This window comes from Pantherophis guttatus, chromosome 2, assembly GCF_059756535.1.
Source record: "Pantherophis guttatus breed Tessera chromosome 2, ASM5975653v1, whole genome shotgun sequence".
NCBI classification, from domain to species: Eukaryota; Metazoa; Chordata; class Lepidosauria; order Squamata; family Colubridae; genus Pantherophis; species Pantherophis guttatus.
The window spans coordinates 31,208,838-31,222,505 of NC_142064.1; the positions used below are offsets into that span (position 1 = coordinate 31,208,838).

Genomic DNA, 13,668 nt, shown 5'->3' on the forward strand with positions numbered 1-13,668 from the left:
GTGGCAACCTAAAATTATTATTACTATTGTTGATATAATGATTAAAAATTGTATTGGATGTAACCTAAACACAGCAGTCAATAATTGCTGATAGTATTGTGAACACCAATTAACTAAAATTTATAATTTGATGAGTATCACTAGCACTTAAAAGAACAACCCTCTCCCTGCTTGCAAGCTAACAGAAAACAGAAAAGCAACTAGTTAAGAGGGGGAGCAAGGTTTCGGGTTCCAAGCTTTTCACAAGCAAATCATTGTTTTAAATTCTCTTCCCAAGTACCTCCAAATTCACATCGCTGAAACTGCATGACCCTCCCTTCACTAATGGTGAGGACAGAAATTTGAACTCCATCTTTCTATGATTTTAGCTTCAGGAAACAGCACATCTTTCTCATGGTCCCTGGTCTTATGAGAAATGCTAGAGCGAAAGGTCAATCTTCCAGGACAAACATTTATCATAATTTTATTATTTCAGACCTATAATAGCTTAAGAGACTACTGTTTCTTTTCCCACCCATATGTATATGTAACCAATTTCATTGTATACATGATGTACAATGACAATAAATGCTATTATTATTTGGTTAATCTTTAGTGAGATTCACAGCCTTTTGAGGCTGGTTAATAGCTCAGCAGCTCGAGTCCTAACCAAGGACCTAGGAATTGTTAAGGTATCGTTGGAGGATGTAAGCTGTTCCGAGTAAAGTGGCTTTTTGTAGAGTCAAAATGTTCAAGTCTGGTAAATTTAGAATTTCTAAATAGCGGGGTAGCCCTTTGGGTATTGCCCCAAGGGCTCCAATTACAATCGGGACAACACACAATTTCTTTTTCCAGAGTCGCTCAGTTTCAATTTGCAAGTCCCAGTACTTTGTGATTTTTTCTTGCTGCTTATCTTCAATCCGTGCATCACCAGGTATTGCAATGTCAATGAACCATACTTTTTTCTTTTCAACTATTGTTATGTCAGGTGTGTTGTGGACCAAGTGCTTGTCAGTCTGAATCCTGAAGTCCCACAAGATCTTGAGTTTCTCATTCTTTTTTTTTATTTATTATTATTATTATTATTATTATTATTATTATTATTATTATTATTATTATTATTATCTTTTATTCATTAAACATGAAACTTAGTCAACTGAACATTTAAAAATGCATCACAAATACCATTGACTGGTGCTAATGGTTGATACGGGTTGCTGCCAGCGTCCTAGGTATCAACCAAGTACCTTCTTAAGATGTATGATGTTCCAAGTAGTGCAATTTTTTGCAGTTCCGCTGGTGTTATTGTAGGAAGCTGCAATTTGCTGTTATATGTTTTAAAATTCTTGGACATGGTACCAAGTGTCTGATGACAATGGGTGTCTATTATTATTATTATTATTATTATTATTATTATTATTATTATTATTATTAAATCTTTAGTGAGATTCACAGCCTTTGAGGCTGATTAATAGCTCAGCAGCTCGAGTCCTAACCAAGGACCTAGGAACTGTTAAGGTATCGTCGGAGGATGTAAGCTGTTCCGAGTAAGGTGGTTGTAGTATTATTATTCTTACTATTATTATTATTATTATTATTATTATTATTATTATTATTATTATTATTCCAAAGTTTCTGATTCATTTTAATTTAGTTCATGTTGGAGTGTGTTTCCATTTCTTTTCTTGATAAATGCCCAACTATAGATCAGGGGTGTCAAACTCCAGACCTGGGGGTCAGATCCGGCTTGTGGGATGCTTAGATCTGGCCCACGGGGCTGCCCAGGAAACAGCAAAGGATTGGCCTGGGGTGCCTCTGCCAGTGAAAAGAAGAGCTCAAGAAGGCTGCAGGTGGCCCTCCTGAGCTCCATTTTCACTGGCAGAGGGTTGCAGGAGGCCATCGCAGCTGAAAACAGAGCTTGTGAGGGCCATGTGTGACTCTCCCAAGCTCTGTTTTCACTGGCAGAGTGCTTGGCCACCGCAGGTGTTCCCAACACAAGTGACGTCGAGGTAGCCATGCCCACCCTGGCCCCCCAAAGTCAAACACAACCCTGATATGGCCCTCAATGAAATTGAGCTTGACACCCCTGATATGCAGTGAAAGACCGATTCGCCTGTTAAGAGTGGGGACTTTAAAATCCTATGTCTTATAAATTTTGAAGGATTTAACATTTGAGCTTTAGCTTCCTGAATCTTGGGCTACAAATCCAATTGGGGGCACAATCATTGTCTTTACAGCCTCGGTATTTGGTTTTAAATCACCTTGATCTGAATGCAGGCATCGATCTTCACATCATTATCTTTTCCCCTGTTAATACTCTAGTTAATTGCTGTGGCCTGGAGGTCAACAAAGGAAATGGAAAAGCTAATCCGTATAATATAGTTCCTTATTATGGAAGGAGAACAATAAACAGCTTCCTATGAGGGCACTTGTTCTTTTATACCATTATGACCAGACCGTGCCTTTGGTCTTAATGTCTCTGAGAAGATATGGTTGGTGGCATCATTCATAACTTCTTGCTAAAAGATATAATGTCAAGTGTCAGACTATCAGTGCTTACTTTAACCTAATGGAAATGCCAGGGACCAGAGAGATAAGGAAGGAAAAGGTTAAATGGCTGATTAAAAATTCTGCTGAAATGAAGGCTAAACTTGCATAAAAATGAATAGAATGTTTGTCCTAAAATAGCAAGGGTGGTGGTGAATACATTAGGGTAAAGCTGAGTACAAGGTGAAAGAAACATATGTAAAATGTTTACTGCTCACACACTGAGAGTGAGAAGTTTGCTCAGGAATCTTGTTAGCCAGTGACTGTGCAAGAATTAGAGGGAAGGAGGGAGAGAGAGGAGGAAAAAGGGATGTGGTGGCTCAGTGGCTAAGATGCTGAGCTTGTCGATCGAAAGGTCAGCAGTTCAGCAGTTCGAATTCCTAGTGCCGCATAACGGGGTGAGCTCCCGTTACTTGTCCCAGCTTCTGCCAACCTAGCAGTTCGAAAACACATAAAAAATGGGAATGAATTCCTAGCTGGGTGGGCATCAAGTTGGGGAAGGCTTGTCCGTACTCAGAGGTTTACACAGAAGTCTATACATTCTTGGAAGTAGCTTGTAGATTCACTTCAAAAGTTGCCACCAAACTGCACTGTTAATGTAATGGAAGGGAATAGTTATTAAATACAAGAATAAGCATGTTTGGTGTAGTCATTAAGGCACCACACTAGAAACCTGGAAATTGAGGGTTTTAGTTTTGCTTTAGACAAAAAGCCAACTAAGTGATTTTGGGGGCCCTGATTCTCTCTCAGTCCTAAAAAGAAAGCATTGGCAAAATGTTGTCAAGAAAACTACATTGACTTGCCCAAGAAGTTCTCTGAAATTAAGAGCTTCTTGAAGACACAAATACACAGACACACACAGCACATTAACTGCATTAACTAATGTATTTTAATAATGTAAAATATACTGAATCAACTTGCAGTTTTGGTCCATTTTTTGCTGATATTGTAATTATCAATATTCAATTGATCAATATTCAAAAATTGATAACCATCTATGATTTTGCATAGTGGAAAAATATGAAAAGCCATAACATTTGAAACAAAGCATATCATTAATACCATAAATTTCTGTTCTTTAAAAATATTAATTATGTACCATGGTTGCAGTAATATTATAGTGGGGGGGTAGAAGTGTGATTTCTTCCATTACATAAATGGGATATTCAATCTACTAAATGTTACTTTTTTTAAAAAAAATAGTTTTTTTCTACATCCATTTAAATCAATCTAAGTATTGTAAAGTCTGGAGCTAACCTATTGTCTTAACCATTTATCCAAACAATGCAGAAAAATGTAGAAAATAAAACTCTCAATAACAATTAAGATTATTGTAAATCCTGTCACACTACTAAATTAAAACAAATAATTTACAGAGCTTATTGTATTTGTTTTGCTTTCCAAAATATTTTGGCAAACATCACCTGGTAACGGTGCTGTAGCAGCCAATTTCCATATGTTATATTCACTTAAATTATTTATCAGAAACAAAAAATCAGGTTAGGGGAACAGAAGATCTTATAATGGGTGTAGACACATCTGAATAATCAAGATAGAGAAAATGTAACTCTTTATTACTGCTCTCTAGTGGTCATCTGGACTTTTGCACTCCAGATGTACTGTAGTCACTCTAGTACCAAAGACAACACATTTCTATACTACTACTTACTTAGCTCAGATGTGAGAAAGTTTGGGATTCAGTTTTTGCACCAACCATGAGCTGGGAAAATGGATGGGTATTGTCTGCCAGCATTGAGGGCACCATCCTGCAGGCAACTGGATGTGAGACCTTACAGTAAAAGCTAGGTTCTAGAGACAAGGTAGAAATGCTGTTCATGTACCATCCTCCATATTGCAGGCCATCTTTTTTGCCTAAGCTGCTGGAATTATCATAGGGTCAGTGGTAGAGTTCTCAAAGCTGATTGTTCTGGAGGATTTTAATTTAACTGTCAGAGGAGATTTAGAGGTGACTGTGGTGACCATGATAGGTACATAACTGTCCCAAATCATAGATGAATGGCACAGTAGAGCTGTTTTTTTTAAAACCTTGAAATAGTTGTGATGGGTTCTAAGATTTGGGATCTAAGATTTGTTAAGTTAATATTAACATCTGTCCTTTGGATAGTCCAGGGGTGGGCAAATGTGGCCCTTTTACAACCTTTGGACTTCAACTCCCAGAATTCCTGAGACAGCCAAGGGCCACATTTGCCCACCCCTGGGATAGTCAGATTATTCCCTGATCATTTTAGAGCTGTCTGATACAATAAATATCCATGGAAAAAACAGAACTATTTGACCAATCACAGTTTAAACATAACTGCTTGACTTCCATGGTATATTTAGCCAATTGTCTGAACTGATGGTAGACAGTTCTTTTGAGGTCTTAGCCACCTACTAAAATATGGAATTGGCACTAGCCTTATAAGGAATTGTACCTAAACAATTTGACCCAGGGAATTGTATGGTATTCCAAGTAGCTCTGGGGAATGAAGTGAGATACCAGAATGCCTCTGGTATAAAACAAGGAGTGAATCCAATGAGCATTAACAAGAGCCAATAGAGCCAATATCTGAATCTGCAGCTTAGTGATAAGAGCAGAAAAATGTTATTTCTCTACTGTTCTTGCATCCACAGATTGCCATTCAACAGCTATGTTTAAAGAGACTGGGGCTTTACTGGATACAGATGGAAAATATGGAAAAGAAGACCTTCTAAGGTGACTGGTGTAATTTTCCAAAAATCTGGAAGATAGAATACAAAGAGAGAAGAGAGAATCACTCAGATTCACTTGGACTTCATACTAGCTGGGCAGATTCAAAAGAGATAATTTTGCAAAATGAACTCTTGGATATCTGGGATGAGTTTAAACCTGTGAATCCTGAGAAAGTAGACATAATGTTCTTTGATCTCAGCTCAGCCACTTGTGGGATCCCTGCCCTTCCTGGATGATGGAGTTCAGGGAGAGAGAATATTACTGTTACAAAAGACAAGGGTGTATCCCAGTGGTGGGATTCAAATAATTTAACAACTGGTTCTCTGCCCTAATGACCGGCTGCGTGGGCATGGCCATGGTGAGCATGGCCAGGGGATGTGACAGACAGCACTCGGCCTCCTGCATCCCCCTGGGAGCAAAACTGGACCATGGAGGGGGGGGATGCGCCACACCCCCCAAGGCCCTTTTTGGGCCTAGTGGGCCTCCCTGAAGCCTCCTGGGAGTGAAAATGGGGCACGTGGGGACTCCTGGAAGGGGTGGGCAGGGAGGGGAGGGGCCAACCAGAAATTTAACTACCAGTTCGCCTGAACCAGCTGAATCCCACCACTGGTGTATCCTCTCCTCAAGAAACCATCGCTCAGCCCAAATATTCTATGCAGTTATTGACCTGTCTTCAGCCTCCCTTTTCTAAGGAAAGTGTTTGCTTGCTTATCTATTTATTCATCACAATTTTAGGCTGCTCCACTACCAAACGATTCTGGGTACTTCATAAACTAAACATGTGATGCAATAACATTAACTTTTTCATCATCTTCATCCAGATAGTGTTACTGTACAAACTGACAATTGCAACCGATTGGAACATCTCTTTGATGGTATTAGCCTGTGTTTTCTTCAATGCATTTTTGTATACTCTCAGTTGTTGGCAGAAATATAGGTGGGTGGTTTCTCCTTGCAGCTTGCTAGGCTTCGTGAATGTACGCAGTTTCCTAAACCTGAAGCTCATAGTCAGGGGTGGATTCTACTTATCTTTGCTACCAGTTCACATCGTGCCCACGCACGATGTGCATGTGCAGATCGCCTATGATGACATCCGGGTCAGTGGGCGGAGTCTCTTGCCGGTTTTACTACCAGTTCTTGCGAACCGGTCCGAACCGGGGGCAACCCACCACTGCTCATAGTGTTAAATTGTCTGACCACCCAAAAGAGAAGGGATCAGATTGTTTTTGCACCTGGACTATTGTAGAATATGATTTATCTTAAGCATAAGAAAAGTCTTCTGTATTTAGAACAGGGGTGGCCAACCTTGGCCTAATTTCAGAAGACCTCTGCAAACTGTCTCTCTTCAAGCTTCTAGCAGGACAAGCAGGAGAGAGGGAGAAAAGATAAGGCAGAAAGGCAATAAAAAAGGATGTCAGTTTAGAAAATGTACCTTTCCCCTGAGTTCTACTCTACATTGCTATTATAGCGTATTTTCAAGAGAATAGAGCCTCAAGAGAAAGAAAATTGCATACTGTTGGTTTACAGCAAGATTATTTAACAAAATGTTTCAGCAAACCAAAACTGAATATTCCTGGTATTCTTCTAATAAGCCTTCTCGCTGCTGCATTTTTCCAAGTTCCTATAATTTTTAAAAATGGAACATTTACTATTCAAAGAGTTACTCAGCCTTTCTCCAAACAAGGTGTATGTCTCTGAATTATTAAAGTGATGGATAAAAGAATGCATAACAGTTGTTTTTATGAGGTGTAGAGTCTGGGAAAAATAGACAGGCTTTAAGAAGTAAAGTGAAATAACATTGTAAAATCTGAACACAAAAAAGCAATATCTTGGTGGAGACGACAAATATAAAAATCAAGAAATTGAAATCCACTCACATTTTACAATACGCAGCTTCATTTCAGATATATGAATGGTGACATTTCCTAAGGCAGCTTTCCCAAACCTGACATTCTTCTGATGTGTTGGGACTATAACTCCCAAAGGTTTACATAAGGAGACTAACTAGCACAGCTGTCTTCATGAAGTGTTAAGAGCTTCATTAAAACCTCTTGATAATCAAGATATGTAGCCTAGGAAAAAAAAAAACTTCCCAGAATATTCTGCATTGCACATTTTATTTAGAACTCTTTTTTGTAAGCCATTTTCTAACAATTTTCTGTTGAATTTTTATCTTCATTTTAAGGAGATAATATAAAACAACTTATTTCAAAACCTCTTGCTATACAAGCTCTTCAAATTTATAATGGGAAAATCTTAAGAGAGTCTGGAAAATAGCAAGTGCATGTTTTATTATTGTTCAGATGCAAGGAGATTGCTTTCCAAAAATGACTGAAACATACTAAATATGTTTAAAACTTGTACTGCTGTAATGGATTTTAAGCCCATGGTAGCTTTTTTCATCACTAAATAGAATAACTACTGCTGTATTGCTATCCACTCCTTTTCCTACAACTTGTCTGACTGTACAATGTCACAACAATTTTCATAGAACCTCAAGTATTTTATAAGGACACTTACCTGTAATTGTGAATTCAAATTAGAGTCAGGTGGAAAAAAAGATTAGCACTTGTCTCTTAGAGACCCATTTACTTGTGATAAGTTCTCAGTACTGTCACATCATACACAAAACACACAGTTTGAATTAATGTACCATATTATCAAGGTTAATTACTACACATTCTACATAGGCTTTGTTCTTAGCTTCCATATCACAGGTGATGTAAAAAGTAAAGTTTAGTTTTCTATGTCCCAAAGGTGCTTTTTCAAGAGGCAACTGGACTTTCTGGATTTTCTTTGAAGACATTTCGCTTCTCATCCAAGAAGCTTCTTCAGCTCTCTTCAAGAGCTGCGGAAGTGCAGTGATTAGAATGCAGTACTGCAGGCTACTTCTGCTGCCTGCTGGTTGCCTGCAATTTGGCAGTTCAAATCTCACCAGGCTTAAGGTTGACTCAGCCTTCCATTCTTCTGAGGTCAGTAAAATGAGGACTCAGATTGTTGGGGACAATATGCGGACTCTGTAAACTGCTTAGAGAGGGCTGTAAAGCATTGTGAAGTGGTATATAAGTCTAAGTGCTATTGCTATCTTCAAAGAAAAATCAGAAAGTCCAATTGCCCCTTGAAAAAGCACCTTTGGGACAACCATGACCTGGATGACTGAGAATCTCCATAGTTTTCTATACATTGTACGGTGCTGTTGTTGTTATTGACTTAAGGCAGTGTTTCCCAGTCTTAGCAACCTGAAGAGACATGGACTTCAACTTCCAGAACTGAACTCCACATCTCCAGTTGTTAATATTGAGAAACACTGACCTAATAAATAGAATTAATCTGTTGAGGAGATGGTGAGTTTGTGTTACATAACTATGCACATATTGCTAGTTTTCTTTTAGAGAACTATAAGTACTAGCACATTGTTCTAGTATAGAATTGTTAAAGATTGTAGCTTTCTACAACATGTTGAAATCTGTCTTCTTAAATATGCTCTTTCATTATCAGAATTTATGGAAAGAAAGAATAAATGTCAAGGACTTGCAAGGTGTAGCATTGGGGAAACAATCAATGAACCTATAGATGATATATTATCATCTATAGGTTCATTGATTGTTTCCCCAATGCTACACCTTTTCACTTTTTCTGAGTAAAGTCACTGTCATACTTTGTAATTATATGAGATTTATTAACATATGTCAAAGACAGGAATTAGGGAAAGTTAGAGTGCAGTTATCCAAAAGGGAGACTGTTATTCTGAAATTTCTTTCTTTCCATACAACAAAAGACATAAATGTTTTATAAGTAATATTTCTTTCAATTTCTGCCAGTTACATTTTCCCCATATTTTGAAAAATATTCCTATTAGCATTAAGACAAATTTTCACGGTATCTTCTTCTGTCACAAAAGCTAGGACAAGTTCATTGTAATAAATTCTCATATTGTAGAGATCGCTCATTGTTCATTCCAGATTTATCTCAGCTTGTTCAAAAAAGGGAAATGTGGGCATTCACTGACATTTACAGGCAATGGTCAAGTGCTTGAAAGAGCTAAAAGCTTTTTCTGTTCAAATGTCTATCTAAAATTAATACCGATAGAAATTAAATTCTGAGTAATACTTAACTAGACTCTCTGATAATGTCATTAAAAAAATTGTTTAAGTTTACTGATCTTATCTTTAGTCAAGTGGACAATCCAACCTAAGGAAATAGCTTTGAAATGGGGAAATAGTCAAAATATATATTCATGTAAGGAACATTCTTTTAATCATTGGCTTTATCTCTGGCCGGCTTTATTTTGATTTCAAGTTCATTAAATACATAGAATAGAATAGAATAGAATAGAATAGAATAGAATAGAATAGAATAGAATAGAATAGAATAGAATAGAATAGAATAGAATAGAATAGAATAACAGAATTGGAAGGGACCTTGGAGGTCTTCTAGTCCAACCCCCTGCCCAGGCAGGAAAACCTACACCACTTCAGACAAATGGTTATCCAACATCTTCTTAAAAATTTCCAGTGTTGGAGCATTCACACCTTCTGCAGGCAAGTTGTTCCACTTATTAATTGTTCTAACTGTCAGGAAATTTCTCCTTAGTTCTAAGTTGCTTCTCTCCTTGATTAGTCTCCACCCATTGCTTCTTGTTCTACCCTCAGGTGCTTTGAAGAATAGTTTGACTCCCTCTTCTTTGCGGCAGCCCCTGAGTTATTGGAACACTGCTATCATGTTTCCCCTAGTCCTTCTCTTCATTAAACTAGACATACCCAGTTCCTGCAACCGTTCTTCATATGTTTTAGCCTCCAGTCCCCTAATCATCTTTGTTGCTCTTCTCTGCACTCTTTCTAGAGTCTCAACATCTTTTTTACATCGTGGCGACCAAAACTGAATGCAATATTCCAAATGTGGCCTTACCAAGGCATTATAAAATGGTATTAACACTTCACTTCATGACATACTCCCTTCTGTTATAGACCACCTGAACATGTATGTTTGTTGCAGGATCCAATCTGGGTTGGTCACCAGGATCAGGGCACAGGTGGTATTCACTTATCTTCGCTGCCGGTTCGCAAATGGGAATAAGCATGCGCAGGATGTGATGATGTCCGGGCGGGTGGGCGGAGCCTCCCACAGTCGCCACTACCAGTTCTCCCAAACTAGATAGAACCAGCAGAATAGCACCACTGGATCAGGGGTTTTTATCTTCAGAGCTTTCGGACTTTTGCTGGAGCCCATCCTCAGGGAACTTTTCTCTAGCAGAATGTATGTTTGTAGGTTTGTCCCCATCCTCTCTGGAAGGGATTAATAAAGTTCATACAATGATTATATATCTGCCATGTCCAGTTAGTGACCATATTTCTTACCTGACACAGGATAGTCATTCCTGAAAAGTTGTTAAAGGATAGTTGTTATACTGAGGGCAGCCTTTATTTGAAGATTTCACTGATCCTAGTCCAGCTGGAAGACAAAAAAAAAAAAAAAAAATCAGAGGTTTTGGGATATGCCTGAACAATAAATAAAAGTTATATTAAATAAAAACAGGAGCTTGGCATATAGTGGTCCCTCCTCACAGCAAAAGCCTGTGAGATAGGTTGAACTGGGAAAGAATGATACAGTGAATATCTCTAGCTGAGGTGGACTTGAACCTAGGTCTCCCCTTAACCACTACACCACAGTACTATATTCCCTTTTATTACTCCCTGGATTTTCATTACTCTACCACAAACAAGTGTTAGAAATGATAGCTAAATTAATCAAAAACAAATACGGTAGTATGAAAATTGGGGCCCCTACCTTTCACAACATATAAGCACAATGTATAAGCCCAGTGTATAAGCACAATGTATAAGCACAATGAATATATATTCATCAGTCTCCTACCACAATAAATCACATGCATGGGATGAATAAGCCAGCTGTGCATCATAATAAAAACAGGACTGTAATAACTGGAGAGAGCTTTGAAATCATATTTTCAGACAGCTGCAGTGGCACAGTGGTTAGAATACAGTATTGTAGGCTACCTCTGTCTACAGCCAGGAGTTCGATCCTGACTGGCTGAAGGTCAGTCAACCTTTCATCCTTCCAAAGTCAAAATGGACCCAGATTGTTGGAAGCAATATGCTGACATTGTAAACCACCCAGAGAACTATGGAGCGATATATAAATCTAGGTGCCATTACTATTGTTATATTAACTTAGTATGGCTACTGGCTTGATATTAGCATAGTCCCTCCTTCCTAATTAACAAGAAATTTCATCTCTTTAAGTCTATGATAGAAGAAATCAAATTGTTTATCACATCTGCTGAGAAATAAGAGTATTTGCATCAAAACCCAGGATGAAAGATTAAAAAATGGAAACATGAGGTATGGCCTTTTGATCACAGTTGTGATATTCAGTCGCAACAAGCACATGCCAGCTCACCTTTAATAACAGTTCCTTCTTATTGCATCTGTCATTCAAATAAGCCTGCTGCGAACAATAACCACCTCACTTTCAGATCCAGAGAATGGCTTTGACGGAATCAGATTATAGAAGCCTATTTTGATGCCTCCTGATATGCCCAATTTAATCTTAGGGCAATTGTCATCTGTCCTGCCATCCTCAAGCAAAAGAGATTAGTATAATCAGGAGCATTATACAAACTCACTGTCATACTTCCAGGTAAAAAGAAAGCTTAAATTCTCCTTCATATTCATAAGTCTAAGAAGTTTGCATACAATAAGCCTATCAGGTATAGTAGAGAAAAACATACACAGAAATAACTGCCTCAATGAAACCAATGTAGCAGATTGCATTATATCAGGCGGAGGCGTCCCCAACAGGTTAAAAAGGTTAAGATGTCAGCTATAATTATACAATCAAAGACCTGCCCCTTTCTAAAACCTGTGATGCACATAAATGGTCAGAATTACTGTTGATATCAAGATGCACCTGATCTCAGAGAAATATCTTGCAGAAATGCATGCAAAAATGAGTATCTTAGGAGAAATGGCCACAAAAAATACATTTCCATGTATTTTTTCTAAAAAGAAATTCAAAAGTCGTTTTAGGAAAGCAGTCTTAAACTGATATGAAAATGGAAAGAACTGAAAAACTGAAATATGAAAGAGTGAGTGAAACCATTTGTCTTGATATATAGTTAGATGATAGATAGATAGTTTTTGAATGTTTCTTCTTGTTTGATAAATGATCACTTCAAATAAAAGACCATGATTTATCTTACAATCCATAATCCATAGTTTAGTCATGTTTCAAGGGGAAAATAAAGTTTTGGTTTTAGATCTCGATCTTTTTTTTTTTTTGAAAAAAGTTTTTTATTTTTAAACAAACAAACATAAAACCATCTTCAATTACAAACAGCATGTCGGTTGGTTACAAGTCTTTTGTGCATCATTCACCAAATTCATAGCTTATAATTTACAGTTTACCTAGATTCTCATATCTTCGACCTAATATATATCTATATATTGTTATCCTCATTAATCATTTATTTGAATATGACTATTTCTTCCCTCATTATCATTCTAAGTATTCTAAGATTTGAGTTAATTTTTATTTATAGCATTCATTTCAACCTCCAGAATCTATTCAATAACCATACATTTATATGTTAAATTTCACATAGTTCTACAATTCTTGTATTATAAAAATCTCTACCATATTTCATTTCCATGTTTTTTTATCTAGCCATTGATAAAATAGATCCCATATCTTATAATATTGTTTATCTTCTTGTTCTCTAATTTCAAATGTCAATTTGCTCATTTCAGCACATTCCATTATTTTCTTAATAACTTCGTCCTGCGTTGGTATTTTCTCATTTTTCCAATTTTTAGTAAACACAATCCTGATCTCAATCTTTTTATATATTCATCAACAGTGTCTTCAAGAAATCAAAAGATGGCAAGATGACATGCATAGCATAGCAACCAAAGCTCTGCTCCACTGCATATGTGTGTGACCTCATGGATGAACATCCATGGAATCTCTTCCAAATTTATTAAAGAGCTTAAAGCTGAGACTGTGGATCTCCTAAATAAAATATGCAACCTGTCTGTTCACTTGGCCTCTGTAGAAGACTGGAAAGTGGCCAATTTTTAAGATGGGCTCATGGGGAGATCTAGGAAACTAAAGGCCTGTCAGCTTAACTTCTATTCTGGGGAAGATAATGGAAACTACTATTGAATGTTTGCAAGAGAAGGTCTTGTTTAAATATTCTACTAGAATTTTTTTGAGGGTGAATAAAGGTAAGCAGTAAACATCTATTTAGATTTTCAAACAGTGTTTGAAAAAGCCTCATCAAAGGTATCTCAGAAAGCTTAACAGCCATGGAGTCCTTTTGTGGGTAAGCAACTGGCTAAAGAGTAGAAAATGAAAATGAATAGAAGTAAATGTATTTCTCCTACAATGGAGGAAAGTTACTACTGAGC

General features: G+C 37.4%; 1 long non-coding RNA gene across 1 annotated transcript in view; it reads right to left on the reverse strand.

Moving 5' to 3' along the window:
• The window catches only part of LOC148115064 (uncharacterized), a 55,455-nt gene that overhangs the window by 10,769 nt on the left and 31,018 nt on the right, over window positions 1-13,668 (reverse strand). The window contains exon 3 of the long non-coding RNA XR_015731880.1: window positions 10,597-10,690. This is a non-coding gene — a long non-coding RNA (uncharacterized LOC148115064). The remainder of the gene's footprint in view (window positions 1-10,596; window positions 10,691-13,668) is intronic.